General features: G+C 40.8%; 1 protein-coding gene across 5 annotated transcripts in view; it reads left to right on the top strand.

The window, feature by feature from the left end:
• Positions 1-15,140, top strand: part of SYN3 (synapsin III) — a 545,948-nt gene that overhangs the window by 32,770 nt on the left and 498,038 nt on the right. Inside the window, exon 1 of one of the 5 annotated variants that reach the window (XM_054469881.2) lies at positions 10,733-11,145. The exons of the other annotated variants lie outside the window; for them this stretch is intronic. The gene's annotated coding sequence lies outside the window, so the exon portion shown is untranslated. Of the gene's footprint in view, positions 1-10,732; positions 11,146-15,140 lie in introns of those variants that run through there. 5 annotated transcript variants of the gene reach the window in all.

Raw genomic sequence — 15,140 nt, 5'->3', positions numbered from 1 at the left:
CAAAGTCAGTGGGCAGGAGAGTCACTCAGCTTCTACTGGGAGAACTGAAAACTCACTTGGCAAACTGTAGACCTTGGGGGGCTGATGAAGAATTGTGGCTAATAATTCAAACTGTAAATTGCCCTCCCCAACATAAGCATATTTATTTATTTATAAATCATGAATACTGAGAAAGTTGCAGATACCAGGATGAAATCTTCTTTTTTTTTTTTTTTTCAGACGGAGTCTTGCTCTGTCTTCCAGATTGTCACCCAGTGGTGCGATCTCAGCTTACTGCAGCCTCGGCCTCCCAGGTTCAAGCGATTCTCCTGCCTCAGCCTCCCAAGTAGCTGGGATTACAGGGACCTGCCACCATGCCCAGCTAATTTTTGTATTTTTAGTAGAAACCAGGTTATTTAATTTATTTATTTATTTTGAGAAAGAGTCTGGCACTGTCACCCAGGCTGGAGTGCAGTGGTGCGATCTCAGCTCACTGCGACCTCCACCTCCCGGGTTCAAGCGATTCTTCTGCCTCAGCCTCCCAAGTAGCTGGGACTACAGGCATGCACCACCACGCCTGGCTAATTTTTGTATTTTTAGTAGAGACGGGGTTTTACCATATTGGCCAGGCTGGTCTCAAACTCCTGACCTCCTGACCAACCGTCTTGGCCTCCCAAAGTGCTGGGATTACAGGCGTGAGCCACCGCGCCTGGCAGTAGAGACCAGGTTTCACCATGCTGGCCAGGCTGGTCTCAAACTCCTGACCTAGTGATCCACCCGCCTCGGCCTCCCAAAGTGTTGGGATTACAGGCGTGAGCCACCGCACCCGCCAAAATCATTTTTGTCAGACTCAGACAAAATGGGGCCAGAAAGGAGACTCATACTTACATGTCTGAGATGATAACTGTTTTCAAGGACTTTCTAAAATCACTTTCATGTCCTTCACGCATCTCCTGCTTTGATAAACCACTCGACATTCTTTAGGACTGCAGTAATTCAGATAAGATATTCTCAGAAGAACACTTGCCCAGTAACGGCATCTCCCCCAACGAACTAACAACAGCCTCTGGAACCAATGAACTGTCTTTCTAAGCAGCTTATGTAAATCTCTCATTGCTGTAAAAGCTCCCCTTTATCCTTCCCTCATCGAGTGCACTAGCGGCTTGTCATTTCATGCATGCCGGATTGTAATCTTTATTGTATTCCAGGACAAATCCAACATAGCTAGAGAGACATTTCTCTAGAGTCTTTTTTTTTTTTAAGATTGACAATACTTTACTAATATATTGTGTCCATAAAATGTACATGCCAAAAAGAAATTTAAGGTTGAGATCAAAGATTGGAATGAAAGCGCTAACCATTTTTCCCTGTACTCCAATGTATCATCTTGGAAATCCCTAGGGGACAAGCGTCCCATTTTGGAGATCAAGACCAGCTGCAGTGAATAATTTGGGTCATTTAGAGAGCATGATCACATGCAGATTCCAGGCTACTACTTTTCCAGCTTGTGGAATCAGAGCCTCTGGAGAGGAAGCCTGGGAATTTGTATTGGTTAGAAAGTTCCCCAGATGATATGGGGTACATATTAGAGTTTGATACTTATATTAAAAAAGCCATAGGTCTGTGATGGAAAGAAGCTCAAGAGTAGCCTCTAAGAACACTGGAATTCCACTCCACCATACCCAGTCTGGAGGGTGCTGGTGGGTTGTCAGGAAAGCCATTCTGAATGATTGATACAGGAGTCGAGTTCTGAGAAATAACAAGATCTAGTCATGCCACAAAAGAGAAGGAGGCTGTGCCTGGCAGACATTGCTGCCTGTGGGAAGAGCTTTCATTGAGAGAGCGCCTTCCTTGCTCAGGGAACGTATGGTATGTGTCCACACTCAGGAGAGGATCTAGCCCAGAGAGGCCAGCGTTCTAGATGATCACCAAGGTGGACACCTCTCCAGCTTCAGTTTGGAACCAAAAAATCCAGAAATAATATTGTGAAATAGACTAGAATACATATATGATTGATTTTAGAGTAGGTGAGTATTGCTAAAAATCATTGAAATTTATTTTGAAGGGTTCATCTGGAGCAACAATCACAGAGGGGCCCAGGTGACACTTGAGCTCCAGACCTCAGTTTATCAAGGGCTTCCATTTGGATTTTGTTTGTTTGTTTGTTTGAGACAGTGTCTCACTGTGACCCAGAGTGTTTAGAATCGTGCAGATTGTGCAGAGACACAATCATGACTCATTGCAGCCTCAACCTCCCAGGCTCAAGTGATCCACCCACTTCAGCCTCCTGAGTTGCTGAGACCACAGGCATATGTCACCACCCGTGGCAAATTTTTTGATTTTTTTGTGGAGACTGTGTATTAGTCCATTCTCATGCTGCCAATAAAGATATACTTGAAACTGTGTAATTTATAAAGGAAAGGGGTTTCATGAACTTCCAGTTCCACATGACTGGGGAGGCCTCACAATCATGGTAGAAGGTCAAGGAAGAGCAAAGGCATGTCTTTCATAGCGGCAGGCAAGAAAATGTGTGCAAGGGAACTCCCCTTTTATAAAACCATCATATCTCATGAGACTTATTCACTATCACAAGAACAGCATGGGAAAGACCTGCCCCCATGATTCAGTTACCTCCCACTGGGTCCCTCCCATGACACGTGGGGATTTTTACAATTCAAGTAAGATTTGGGTGGGGACACAGAGCCAAACCATATCAGGCAGGGTCTCCCTGTGTTTCCCAAACTGGTCTCAAACTCCTGGACTCAAGCAATCCTCCTGCCTTGGCCTCTCAAAGTGGTGGGATTACAGGCATGAGCCACCATGCCTGGCCACTTAGATTTTTGACATGACCTTCAGATGAGGGTCCTGATAAGCTAGAGGCAATCCAGCATGATTATTAGATAATTCAAAGCTTGGGCCTCAGTACTGGCTAGTGCTGCCTGTAGGGCTCTATAAATTCTGTTTGTAAATAAATCCTGTGAATATTTTTTGGAAAATTCAGTTATTGTTACCTTATAATCTTAGGAGGTTAAATGCTTTAATTTGCTAAAGGTAAGTGTTCATTTACATGAAATTTTTTGGGACCTTGTTTTGGCATTTCTCTATTTGAATATATTTCAGTTTGTGGGAGTGGTTGCAAATAAATGGAAGAATCTCGTCTCCTCTCTTGACTTCGAGGAGACCCTCTCTCACAAAATTTCCTGACACCCTGGGGTGTTCTCTAACCAGAGGAGGGAGTTGTTGGTGCTCACTCACCTACAAATCCTGTTCCCAAAGCCCAAATTCTTGTCTGGGGACCCACGGTGTCCCACTCATGAGAACAATGATGCTACCCACAGGAGATCAAGGCCTGTGTGGGTGGATTTGAACTCATCAAAGACAGTGCATGTTTTCATGTTGATGTGGCTGGAAAAGAGCTTTGGGGTCAAAAGGGCCAGCAGGTCTGTGTGTGAGAAAGGACCAGGATGGAACTGCTTCCTCAGCAGGTGCATGTTAGACCTGCTTTTCAGGAAGTTAAGCATCTTTTAGCTTTGCAGCTGGAGTGACACAGTCTACGGGGTTCTCAGCCTGTCCCTAGACTTCACTGCCTATGCTCATTAATACATTGATAAAGCCCAGGTTATGTTGTCTCCATGAATTTTTAAATTTTCTGCTTGTGCAGAGGGGATTTTAGCATTTCAGGATTAACTACCTAAATACTGATTCCTAATAGGGAAGGAAAAAAATTGTTTTAGCCCTCATCGAGTGGAGAATTTATAAGCCATGTTGTGTTTACATGGGGGACAGGGGGAATCAGTCAGTCCTTTGCATTATTCCAGTTTTCGTTCAACTTAGGTTTATGTGTCAGGCACTGTGACGGCTGCTTTCTTTTGTATAATCACAGATGTAATCTTCCCAAACAACAAGTGAAGATAGTTTAACTTCATCCTTGTTGTTTTAAACAGGTTTACTTAACAAATATATATTGAACCTCTACTATGTGCTAGGCACTGTTCTAGGTGCTTAGAGTACATCAGTGGACAAGTCAGACAATGGTCTCTCTCCCTGGGGAGCTTACATTCTATGAAAGGGAACAGAAAATGAAGAATAAGCAAAAAAAAAAAAAAGTTACAGTATATAGTTTATAGAAGATGGTGCATGCTATGGAAAAAAAGAACAAGTAGGATCCAAAGTACCAGACAGTGGTAGTCAGAGGGGAGGCCTCATCGAGAATGTGACATTTCAGCAGGACCTGAGGGAGAGGTGGGTGGGCCATGCATGTGTCTGTAGAAAGAGAGTTCCAGATGAAGGAACAGCCAGTGCAAAGGCAACTAATGCACAGGAAGTTCAATCACTGGAATTCATCTTCTTTCTTTGTTATCTAAGAAATGTGCCAGGCCTTGAATATTTCTTATCTAATGTACCATTGTAGGAGAGCCAGGTGTTAGGCTGTGAAACACTACGTCATCAAGATTAAAAAGCGATTGTATGGGGGGTGATGGAACTGTTCCATATCTTGGTAGTGGTGGTTCCATGAATGTGCTAAAATTCATAGAACTATACACCCCCAAAGTCTATTTTATTCTATGTTAACTTAAAAAATAAACATTTGGAAAAGCACTTTAGTGCACTTTATTTTGGTCTGCTCAAAGACCTGTGAAGTAGGAAGGGCAGGGTATTGGTATCCCCACTTTGCAGATGAAGAACCTGTGACTCAGATGTCACTGAGCTGCAAGAGGCAGAGGTGGGGTTCAAAGTCAGATCCATGCCAAAGCTCATTCTCATATAAATACTGCACCTGCCATGTTGCCTTCTAAACTAACCACACTGTCAGACTTTCTGGCAATGGGAAACACGTTGTCTAAAAAGAAATTGGAATAATAATAGCAGCTGACACAGATTGTTTACCATGTGCCAAGCACTGTCCTAGATACTTGGCATATATTAAGTTGCAGGAACTCTATGAGGTAGGTACTATTATACCCATTTTGCAGATAAGAAAACTGAGGCACAGAGAGGCTAAGTAATTTTCTCGAGGCTTTGTAGGTGGTAGATAGCAAAATTGGGATTGGAACCCAAGCAATCTGGTCCCAGGATCCATGAACTTAACCTTCAAGCTTACTGCCTCTGTCTACCTGTGTCCAGCACCAGAGTGCTGAGGCCATTGTGGTCCTTAGCCTGGGTTTGGGAGGGGGCTTGCACTTGAAGAGTCCCTTTTATATAGGATTTGTTTTCAAAGTGGTATAGGTTGACCTTTTGTATGACCCAATCTTGCAAAAGAAATTTCTCCCCTTTTGCTTGTCATGGTGCCCAAAGTATCATCATTAGAGTCACCTCATTGAATCTTAAAGACTGAGCAAAAAGATTGCTTTCAGGCCTTATACCTTATACCATTGGAAGGATCATTTTAATAGCGTGATTGTATTGAGGTGCTGGTACTCTGGGCTGGGCATCTGGCCTGTCCTCTTCAGACACCCTCTCTTATTCTTAAATACCCCATCTCCTATGTCCTGAGGCTTCTCTGAATTAGAGGTTCCAATGACAAGGTCCTGCCAAGAGATCTGATCTTAGGGGTGAGGTATTGAGAAGAAGAAGAAGTGAGGAAGATGGGTTTCGAAAGAGGTACAGGATCCAGAAATAAACCTCACCACTTTCTCCATTTTTCTAGGATTGGGTCTATGTGAACAAACACGTTTCCATGGTTAACTATTCAACTGAATACTTCTCCTCTGGAGGAATTAAATCTGAAGGTGTTTGCTTAAATGCTTTGGGGCCTCTATGTGACTGTAGGGCCTCTGTGTTCAGAGTCTCTAAGCATTAATGACTCTCAGGAATGGTTGAAGTCAGGAATAACAATTCTGCATCCTGATGATATTGTAAAGATACCACTACTAAAAACGATGTTTCATTACTATTATTTGTATAGTCATTCATTATTTCAAAAGCACGTCTGTGCATTCTTTCATTTGATCTTCCCAGTAGCTTCATGTGGATTGCTAAGAATAAGCAATGGAGCTGGGCGTGGTGGCTCATGCCTACAATCCAAGCACTTGAACTCAGGAGTTGAAGACCAGCCTGGGAAACATGGTGAAACCCCTCCTCTACAAAAAATACAAACATTAGCTGGGGGTGGTGGCACGTGCCTGTAGTCCCAGCTACTTGGGGGACTGAGGCGGGAGGATGCAGTGAGACAAGATCGCGCCACTGCACTCCAGCCTAGACTCAGTCTCAAAAACAAAAGCAAAACCAAAAACAAACAACAAGAAAATCAATTGTAATAAATAAATAACAGCAGGAGTTAGTACATGTAGTGCCTGACATGTCAGGCCTTGCACTGTGTCACATCTGTCATCTCATTCAGTGTTCACATCAATTTGTAAAGTAGCCATTATTTTTTATTCCTGTTTTACAGATGAGGAAACTGAGGCACAGAGGTTGAATAAGCCACCCCAACTCTCATAGATATTACATGAGTAAGTGGCAGAGCTGGGATTGGAACCAGAGTCTGTCTGCCTTTGAAACCTGTGCTCCCAGTTACAGGTTTCATGGCCTCTCTAGATATCCAGGCAGTGAAGGAAAAGGGGAATAAGATGCAGTATTCCGGGCAGAGGGAAAAGTATATACAAAGGATATGGACTTTTGGAAGAGCATGGCTCATTAGAAGAGTTTCATCCTGCATGGCCAAAGCAGCAAGGAAAACCTTGAAGAAGATGGCAATGATTAAGGTATTTCTGGGTTACAGTGTGTCCTTTATCCTAGGGATATGTGGAAAGTCACGAGGGGGCTTCCTCTGGTTAGGGTTGTAGTTTGGAAAGCTCTCTTCTCTCTGCTCTGTGGAAAGTTGACTGAATGACTGAGCTTAGAGGGAGGGAGCTGATTAGGAGGCTGTTGTAATAGGCAAGGGGAGAGAGCTTTAGCAGCACGTGAACCAAGCCTATGGTAGGAATGATGGAGAGGAGGGGATGATGCTGAAGATGTTAGTGGAGACAGAGTTGACAGGACTTGGAGATTGAGTGGCTGAAACTCACCAGGGTTAAGGAAGAGCAAAGTGTGAAACTTAGGTTCTGGCCTCAGTGAGTGGATGGGTCACAGGGTTCCGGAAGTGGGGAACCCAGGTGCATAAACTCATCTGAGGGTGAGCAAGGAAAGAAGTTTGGGGTGTTAATGAGGCACCCAAGCAGACATGTCCACTCTCCTGTCCAGGCTGATCAGTGGCTCATCTCTTCTCAAAGTAGCTGTTGCCGCTATGGGGCGGCTCTCATTCCTCCTGCTTTGATGCAAAACGTATCCTTATGATTTTCACCTTACTTCTGGCTCTGGCTTCACCGTCAAGTATGGAAAGTCTTTCATCCTTTATTTAACCTTTCCCAATGAAGTTTTCCTTCATGCCACAGCCTCCAAGAAGTAAGCTTGCAAAGTTGCCTTATAAAGTCTCTTTTTCTGTCTGGTCTGGTCACTCCTGCCCTCTAGTGGTTAGTACTAGGGCAGCATGGGGCTGGGTACCCAGGGGGTTCTATCCCAGCCTGTCTTCCTGCCTTCCTGTCTTTTCCTAGGCTTTCACCAGAATCCCTCTCATCCGCACCTTGTCTTGCCATCAGATTAAGTTTGGCATTGGAGCGATATCCTGTGTCCTGTCCTAATGATTCAAGAGGAAAAGACCTTGAAAATTACATAATCCAGCTCCCCACTTTCACATCTGTGGACCAAAATGACTACAACGGCCTTCTAACCTGTCTCGCTCCTTTCATAGACACATCCTCTAGGTCTATTTCTACACAGTGGCCAGGTAGACCAGATATCCCTCGTCTCTAACCGTCCAATGGCTTACTTTCACAATTGGCTTCAAATCAAAATTGATTTCAACATGGCCTTTCATGATCCGACCCCTCTCTGCTTTTCTAAACATTCTCTTATAAGAATCTTGTTCTAACTTCCTGATGGAGCTGGCCATCCTGTTCTTCAAATGTGCCTTGCTTTTTCCTACCTTAGTGCCTTTGCTTATACATTTCTCTCTCCCCATCCTTTATGTTTCAGCCTAAAGATCACTCCTGAAAGAAGTGAAATTGTCTCTGTCTGCTGATGACATGATCTTAAATATAGAAAATCCTAAAGATTCTACAAAAAAAAAAACCTGTTAGAACCGATAAACGAATTCAGTGAAGTTGCGGGGTACGAAATCAACACGCAAAAATCAGTAGCATTTTTTTACACTAACAACAAACTAACTGCTAAGGAACTTAAGAAATCAATTTCATTCACAATAGCACCAAAAAATGAAATGCTTAGAAGTAAATTTAACCAAGGAGGTGAAAGACCTTCATACTGGAAACTATAAAACATTGGTGAAAGAAATTGTAAGTGACACAAATAAATGGAAAGGTATCCCGTGTTCATAGATTGGAAGAATTATATGTCTGTACTAACCAAAATGATCTGCAGATTCAATGCAATCCCTATCAAAATTCCAATGTTATTTTTCATGAAAATAAAATAATCCTAAAATTTGTATAGAACCACAAAAGAATCTGAATACTCAAAGCAATTTTGAGACAAAAGAAGAAAGTTAGAAGCACTTGAAATCTATTACAAAGCTATAGTAATCAAAACAACATGGTACTGACAAGGACACAATGACCGACAGAACAGCAAAGAGATCCCAGAAATAAACCCACACACTTACAATCAATTGAAATTTGACAAAGGTGACATGAACACACAATGGAGACAAGACAGTCTCTTCATAAGTGATGTTGGGAAAATTGGATATCCATAGGCAGAGGAGTGAAGTCAGACCCTTATCTCACATCATACAAAAAAAAACCTCAAAATGGATTAAAGACTTAAATATAAGACCTGAAACTATAAAACTACTAAAAGAAAACAAAGGGGGAAAATTCCATGACATTGGTCTGGGCAATTATTTCTTGGACATTGTCCAAGTGTCTCCAAAAGCACAGGCAGCAAAAGCAAAAATAAATGGAATTGCACCAAACTAAAAAGCTTCTGCGCAGCAAAGAAGCAATGAATAAAGATGCAACCCAGAGACTGGGAGAAATTATTTGCAAACCATACATCTGATAAGGGGCTAATATCCAAAATATATAAGGAATTCAAACAACTCTATAGCAAGAAAACAAATAATCCAATCAAAAAATGGGCAAGGAAACCAAATAGACATTTCTCAAAAGAAGACATACAAGTGGCTAACAGATATATGAAAAAAATGCTCATTATTACTAATCATCAGGGAAATGCAAATTAAAACCATAATGAGATCTCACCTCACACCTGATAGAATGGCTATTAACAGAAAGATGTCAGATACAAGTGTTGGAGCGAGTGTAAAGAAAAGGGAAAGCTTGTGCACCATGAGTGGGAATGTAAATTTTTTGTCTTTATGATAAAATAATAGAATGACATTATTTATTTCCTTTTATCAAAGAAGCTAATTGATACACAACAGGTGACTTGGTTTCAGGCCCAAAGATAGCAGCAGCAACATTAATAATGGAAATAATTGAATAGTTATGTATGTAATGCCTGTCACCAGCAGGCTATTTCAAGTTCAGCAGTATTCAAGTTCAGTATGGCATTACTGCTCCATACATATTATTATTTATATAACTACATTTAAATCATTACCAGGAACTGCTTGTTTTGTAGTGAACCTTGAGTATGTGCTGTTAATGTACCAAACTGGGGGAAAAAATAAGGGATTCCTTTCAAAAGTTAAGAGAAACAAGTGTGTAAGAAATTATTTTGCCTATTAAATGTTCAGTATATGGCATTCTCTTGTCAGTAAAATGGAAAAATAAGCTAAAAAATAATTGGCTAAGTCCTATTAAGTTACGGGATTAAGTGTATTACATTTTCATTCAAAATTCGGTGCTCATTAATTTATAATCGGTAGTATAGCTAAATTGCTATCTTTGTATAAAAACTGAGCATAAAGTTGCTGATAAATCTCTCAGTATGAACAGAAGTTGAAACCTATTTAGTTCAGTAGGGCAGCTCAGGGATTTTTTTACACAACATGTGTATCTTCCCATTTGAAGTTAGAATTATTTTACAATAGCTGGTATACATAAACAGCTGGCACTGGTTGTCAGCTAAATTAAAGTAGTAATGATCAATTAGTTTTTGTTGGTATCTGAATAACAGCGTTGTTTCATAGCTTTGTATTTCCTAAAGTATAAGGCTTCTAGCTCTTTCATTACAAATTCGCCCTGTGCAGTAAGTTCTTTGATCTTCTCTGGATTCTTCACGTCTTTGTTTTTAAGGAAAATGTTCTTCAAACGCCTTTTAAAATAGCCTGCCCCTTTTGGATAGTGTCGTCCAAGATACAGTAGATTTTTTTTTTTTTTTCTTTGAGACGGAGTCTCACTCTGTCGCCCAGGCTGGAGTGCAGTGGCGTGATCTCGGCTCACTGCAAGCTCCGCCTCCCGGGTTCACGCCATTCTCCTGCCTCAGCCGCCCCAGTAGCTGGGACTGCAGGCGCCCGCCACCATGCCCGGCTAATTTTTTTGTACTTTCAGTAGAGACGAGGTTTCATCAAGATACAGCAGATTTTTATAAAGATTTAATACTTATTCTCTTAAAGAATTGGCCATTTTCATTTATCATGTAAATTATCCACTTTTATGCATAACATACTTCGCCTCCAGACCCCAGGATCCCGGAAACGGAACAAAACTCCCCAGCGGCGGCACTCTCGCACCTTCCACTCGCGCGCTTTCCGGCACGCCGGAGCCGTAAAAGCCTCCACTGCTCCTACGACTCTGTTCTTCGACTGCGAAGCGGGCTTTTTTGGACGGAGTTTTGCTCTTGTTGCCCAGGCTTGAGTGCAGTGGCGCGATTTCAGCTCACCGCAACTCCCGCCTCACGGGTTCAAGCGATTCTCCTGCCTCAGCCTCCCGAGTAGCTGGTACTACAGGCACCTGCCACCACGCCTGGCTAATTTTATATTTTTAGTAGAGACGGGGTTTCGCCATGTTGGTCAGGTTGGTCTCGAACTCTGGACCTCAAGTGATGCGACCACCTCGGCCTCCTAAAGTGCTGGGATTACAGGCGTGAGCCACCCTGTCCGGCGGGAATGTAAATTAATACGGCCATTATGGAAAACGGCGTGGAGGTTCCTCAGAAAACTAAAAATAGAACTACCATATGATCCAGCAGTCTCACTTCTGGGTATGTATCCAAATATATTGAAATCAATTTATCAGAGCTGTCTGCACTCCCAGGTTCATTGCAGCATTCTACCCAGTAGCTAAGATATAGAACTAACCTAGGTGCCCATCATCAGATGAATGGATAAAAAAGTAAATGTAGTATATATACACACGATGGAATACCATTCAGCCTTAAAAGAAGGGGGAAGCTAGGGCCCATTGGCTTATGCCTGTAATCGCAGCACTTTGGGATTCGAAGCAGGAGAATTGCTTGAGGCCAGGAGCTCGAGACCAGCCTAGGCAACATAGTGAGACCCCCCCCCCCCCAGTTTTTTTTTTTTTTTTTTTTAACTAGCTGGGCATCTTAGTACACATCTGTAGTCCCAGCTACTCTGGAGGCCGAGGTGGGAGAGTCACTTAAGCCTGGGAGGTTGAGGCTGCAGTGAGCTATGATCACACCACTGCACTCCAGCCTGGGCAACAGAGTGAGACCCTATCTCAAACCAAAAAAAATTGAGGGGAAAATTCTGCTATTTGCTACAACATGGATGAACTTGAAGAACATTATGCTAAGTGAGATAAGCCAGGGACAGAAAGACAAATACCACATGATCTCACTTATAAGTGGCATCTAAAACCGTTGAACTCATAAAAGTTGAGAGTAGAATGTGGTTGCCTGAGGCTGGAGACGGGGCTGAATGGGGAAGGCGGACATGTCGGTCAGAGAGTACAAAGTTTCAGTTATGAGAGATAAGCTCTTGTGATCTTTTGCACAGAATAGTGACTTTATAGTCACTATAATGCACTGTAAATAATGCATTGTATATTTCAAAATTGCTAAAATAGTAGATTTTAAATTTTTTTCCACAGAAAATAAGTATGTGAGATGATAGATTTGTTAATTAGCTTGACTTAATCATTCCACAATGTAAACATAGCAAAACATCACAGAAATAATTATTGCTTGTCAATTAAAAATGAAATTTTTAAAAGTAACTTTCTCAGAGAGGCCTCCTCTAACCATCCTCTCTGCAGAATCCTGCCCCAAGTGAATTTCGATGACCACACTCTGTGTATTCCTTACTTGCACTTACCCTAAACCATAAATGTTTGTTTGCATGTTCATGATTGCCCTCCCTTTGCCAGCCTGTAAGTTCCACTGGGGCCTGTAGTGGGCAGAAGTTACCTGAGAAGCCTTTGATTAACATTGGATTAGGTCAAAAGATTATAAGAGGTGATTTTTTTCAAAGTGAGGGAATTCATATCAATGGAAGGTTGACCAGAGTTCCTGAAGAAGGAATTGTTAAATAAACTCTAAGATTCCTTCAACCCTAACATTTTAATTTTTCCATCTGGTATTTGACAAATGGAAGAGGCTTAGTTCCAGTAATGACTCCATAGCCTAAGTTGGACTAAACCTCTCACAGATGATAATGATAAACTTTGGAAAAAATATTTAAAACGATTTGAGGTTGCTGGAGAAAAACAAAAAATAGACAGGAGGTGGACAGGATTTGACCCTTGAAGGAAGGAAAACCACACCCACTTAGTGAAATATACATTTAGGTGGCTCTTCCCACACCACCTGGCATGGAGCAACTGGAACTAAAGTGGAGAGCTGCAGCTTTGCTGGTTTGACAAATCAGGGGGCAGAGTATAAGCTCACAGAGTGGCTGTAAAATGAGGACATCTAAAGAGATGCCCCAGGTCCATGCGCCCACTAAGATAAACTGGCGCCTCTGTTGAACCTGTGGTGGTTCTATCTGTCTCTCAGCCCAAATCTGCTTTTCGTTCCTGCCCACAGTTGTTGAGCATAGATGGAAGCACTGCCTAATAAACTTCCTGCTTGCAAGTCACCATGGGAGTGTCAGCTACCTGGGGAATTGGACTTGAAAGCAATCTAAGTAATATTTGTAGAGCATTACACCCAACAACCGCAAAATATGCGTTCTTTCCAAGTGCATCTGAAACATTCATCAAGATAGACTGTATTGAACCATAAAATTAATCTTAATGAATGGCAAAGGTTTAAAACCTTATAGACTGTGTTCAAGAATCACAAATGAATTATATTAAAAGCATTAACAAGACAATAATTAAAAAGCACTGAAATTTGAAAATTAAATGCATGTTTTAGTAATACATGGGTCAAAAAATTACAAGGGATAAAGAGAATAATTTAAAATGAATGATAATGAAAATACAACGTCAATTTCTGGGAGGGAAGCACATTGCTTTAAATACTTATATTGGGGAAAAAAACAGTTTACAATTAATGATCTGTGTTTCCAGCTCAAGACTCTAGAAAACAGAACAGCAAATTAAACTTAAACCAAAAGTAAGGAGAAGAAAGGAAGTAATAAAAAACAGAAATAAGTGAAATAGAAAACAATGGAGAAATTGAAAAGGCTGAAAGTTGGTGCCCTGCAAGAGTAATACAATTTATAAATTCTTAGCAACATGGATCAGTCAAAAAGAGAGAAAAGCAAATTACCAATATCAGGAGGAATCATAAGATCCTACAGAAAGAATATATTATGAACAACTTTATGCCAGTGAGTTTCACAAGCAAGATGAAATGGACAAAATGCTCGAAATCACATATTGTCAAAATTGAGATAAAAAGAAAAACAAAATATGAATAGCTTTATAAAAGAGATTGAATTCATTATTAAAAACTTTCCTACAAAGGAAAACCAACCCCAGATGGTTTCACTGTTGAATTCTGCCAATAATTTAAGAAAAAAAGCCACAATATTACACAGACTCTTTCAGAAAATAGAAAAGGAGGGAATGCTTCCCAACCTATTTTGTGAGGTTAACATTACCCTGATACCAAAACCTAGCAAAAACATTGCCAAAAAATAAAACCACAGACCGATGTTTTTTTGTCATGAACATAGACACAAAAATAGCCAAATATTATCAGATTGAATCCACCAATATATAAAAAGGGTAATACACTATGATCAAGTAGGGTTTATCCCAGGAATGCAAGTTTGGTTTAACATTTAAAAATCAATCAATGTAATTTACCACATTGTTAAGCAAATAAATGGTTTGAAAAACATATAATCCTCTCAATAGATTTAGTAAATCACTTGGCAAATTCAACTCCCAAATGATAAGAACTCTCAACCAAATAATAATAGAAGAGAACTGCCTGAATCTAATAAAGTGGATTTACCAAAAACCTCCAGTTAACACCACATTAATGGTGAGATATTGAGTGTTTCCCCCCTAAGATTCGGAACAAGGTAAGGTGTGTGTTTTCATGATTTCTGTTCAATATTGGAGGTCCTAGCTAGGACAGTCAGATAAGGGAAATTAGTAAAAGGCATTCAGATTGGAAAGAAAGAAGTAAAGATCTCTATATTTGTAGATGACATTATTTAAATAGAAAGTGTTAAGGAATCTATAAACAACTGGTAGCAACAATACTTGAATTGAGCATGTCAGTATATTGAAAATAATATTATACTAGCAGCAAATAAATGGAAAGTGAAATTTAGAAGACAGTGTCATTTCGAAAACATGCAAAAAACCCCAAACAAAATAGGAATAAATTTAGCAAAATGTATGCAAGATCTCTATATTGAAAATCACAAAAAAATTTCTCAGTAGAGGGGTCTACTGTGTTCATAGAGAACTCGATATTGTTCGGTGACAATTCTACTCAGTCTATGCAATCTGGAACAATATTCCAACAGACTTTTTCATAAAAGTTCATTTTAAAATGCATATGAAAATAGTACCTAGGATATCTAAGACAATCTTGAGACAGAACATTTAAGTTGGAGGACTCACTTCACCTGATTTTAAAACTTTCCGGAAAGCCATAGCAATCAATAAATGTAAGAATAGACAGGGAGATCAATGGAGCATATTAAACATAGTCCAGAATTAGGCCCACATGTGTACAGCCAATTGGTGCCAACAAGGCCACCAAAGCAATTCAGTAGGAGAAAAGTACTTTCATAAACGGTGCTGGCAACCTGGACAAATGAACGGGGG

Source organism: Pongo pygmaeus, chromosome 23, assembly GCF_028885625.2.
Source record: "Pongo pygmaeus isolate AG05252 chromosome 23, NHGRI_mPonPyg2-v2.0_pri, whole genome shotgun sequence".
Lineage (NCBI taxonomy): Eukaryota > Metazoa > Chordata > Mammalia > Primates > Hominidae > Pongo > Pongo pygmaeus.
The sequence above is the reverse complement of the archived record's forward strand: the minus strand, read 5'-3'. Positions and strand labels throughout refer to the sequence as shown.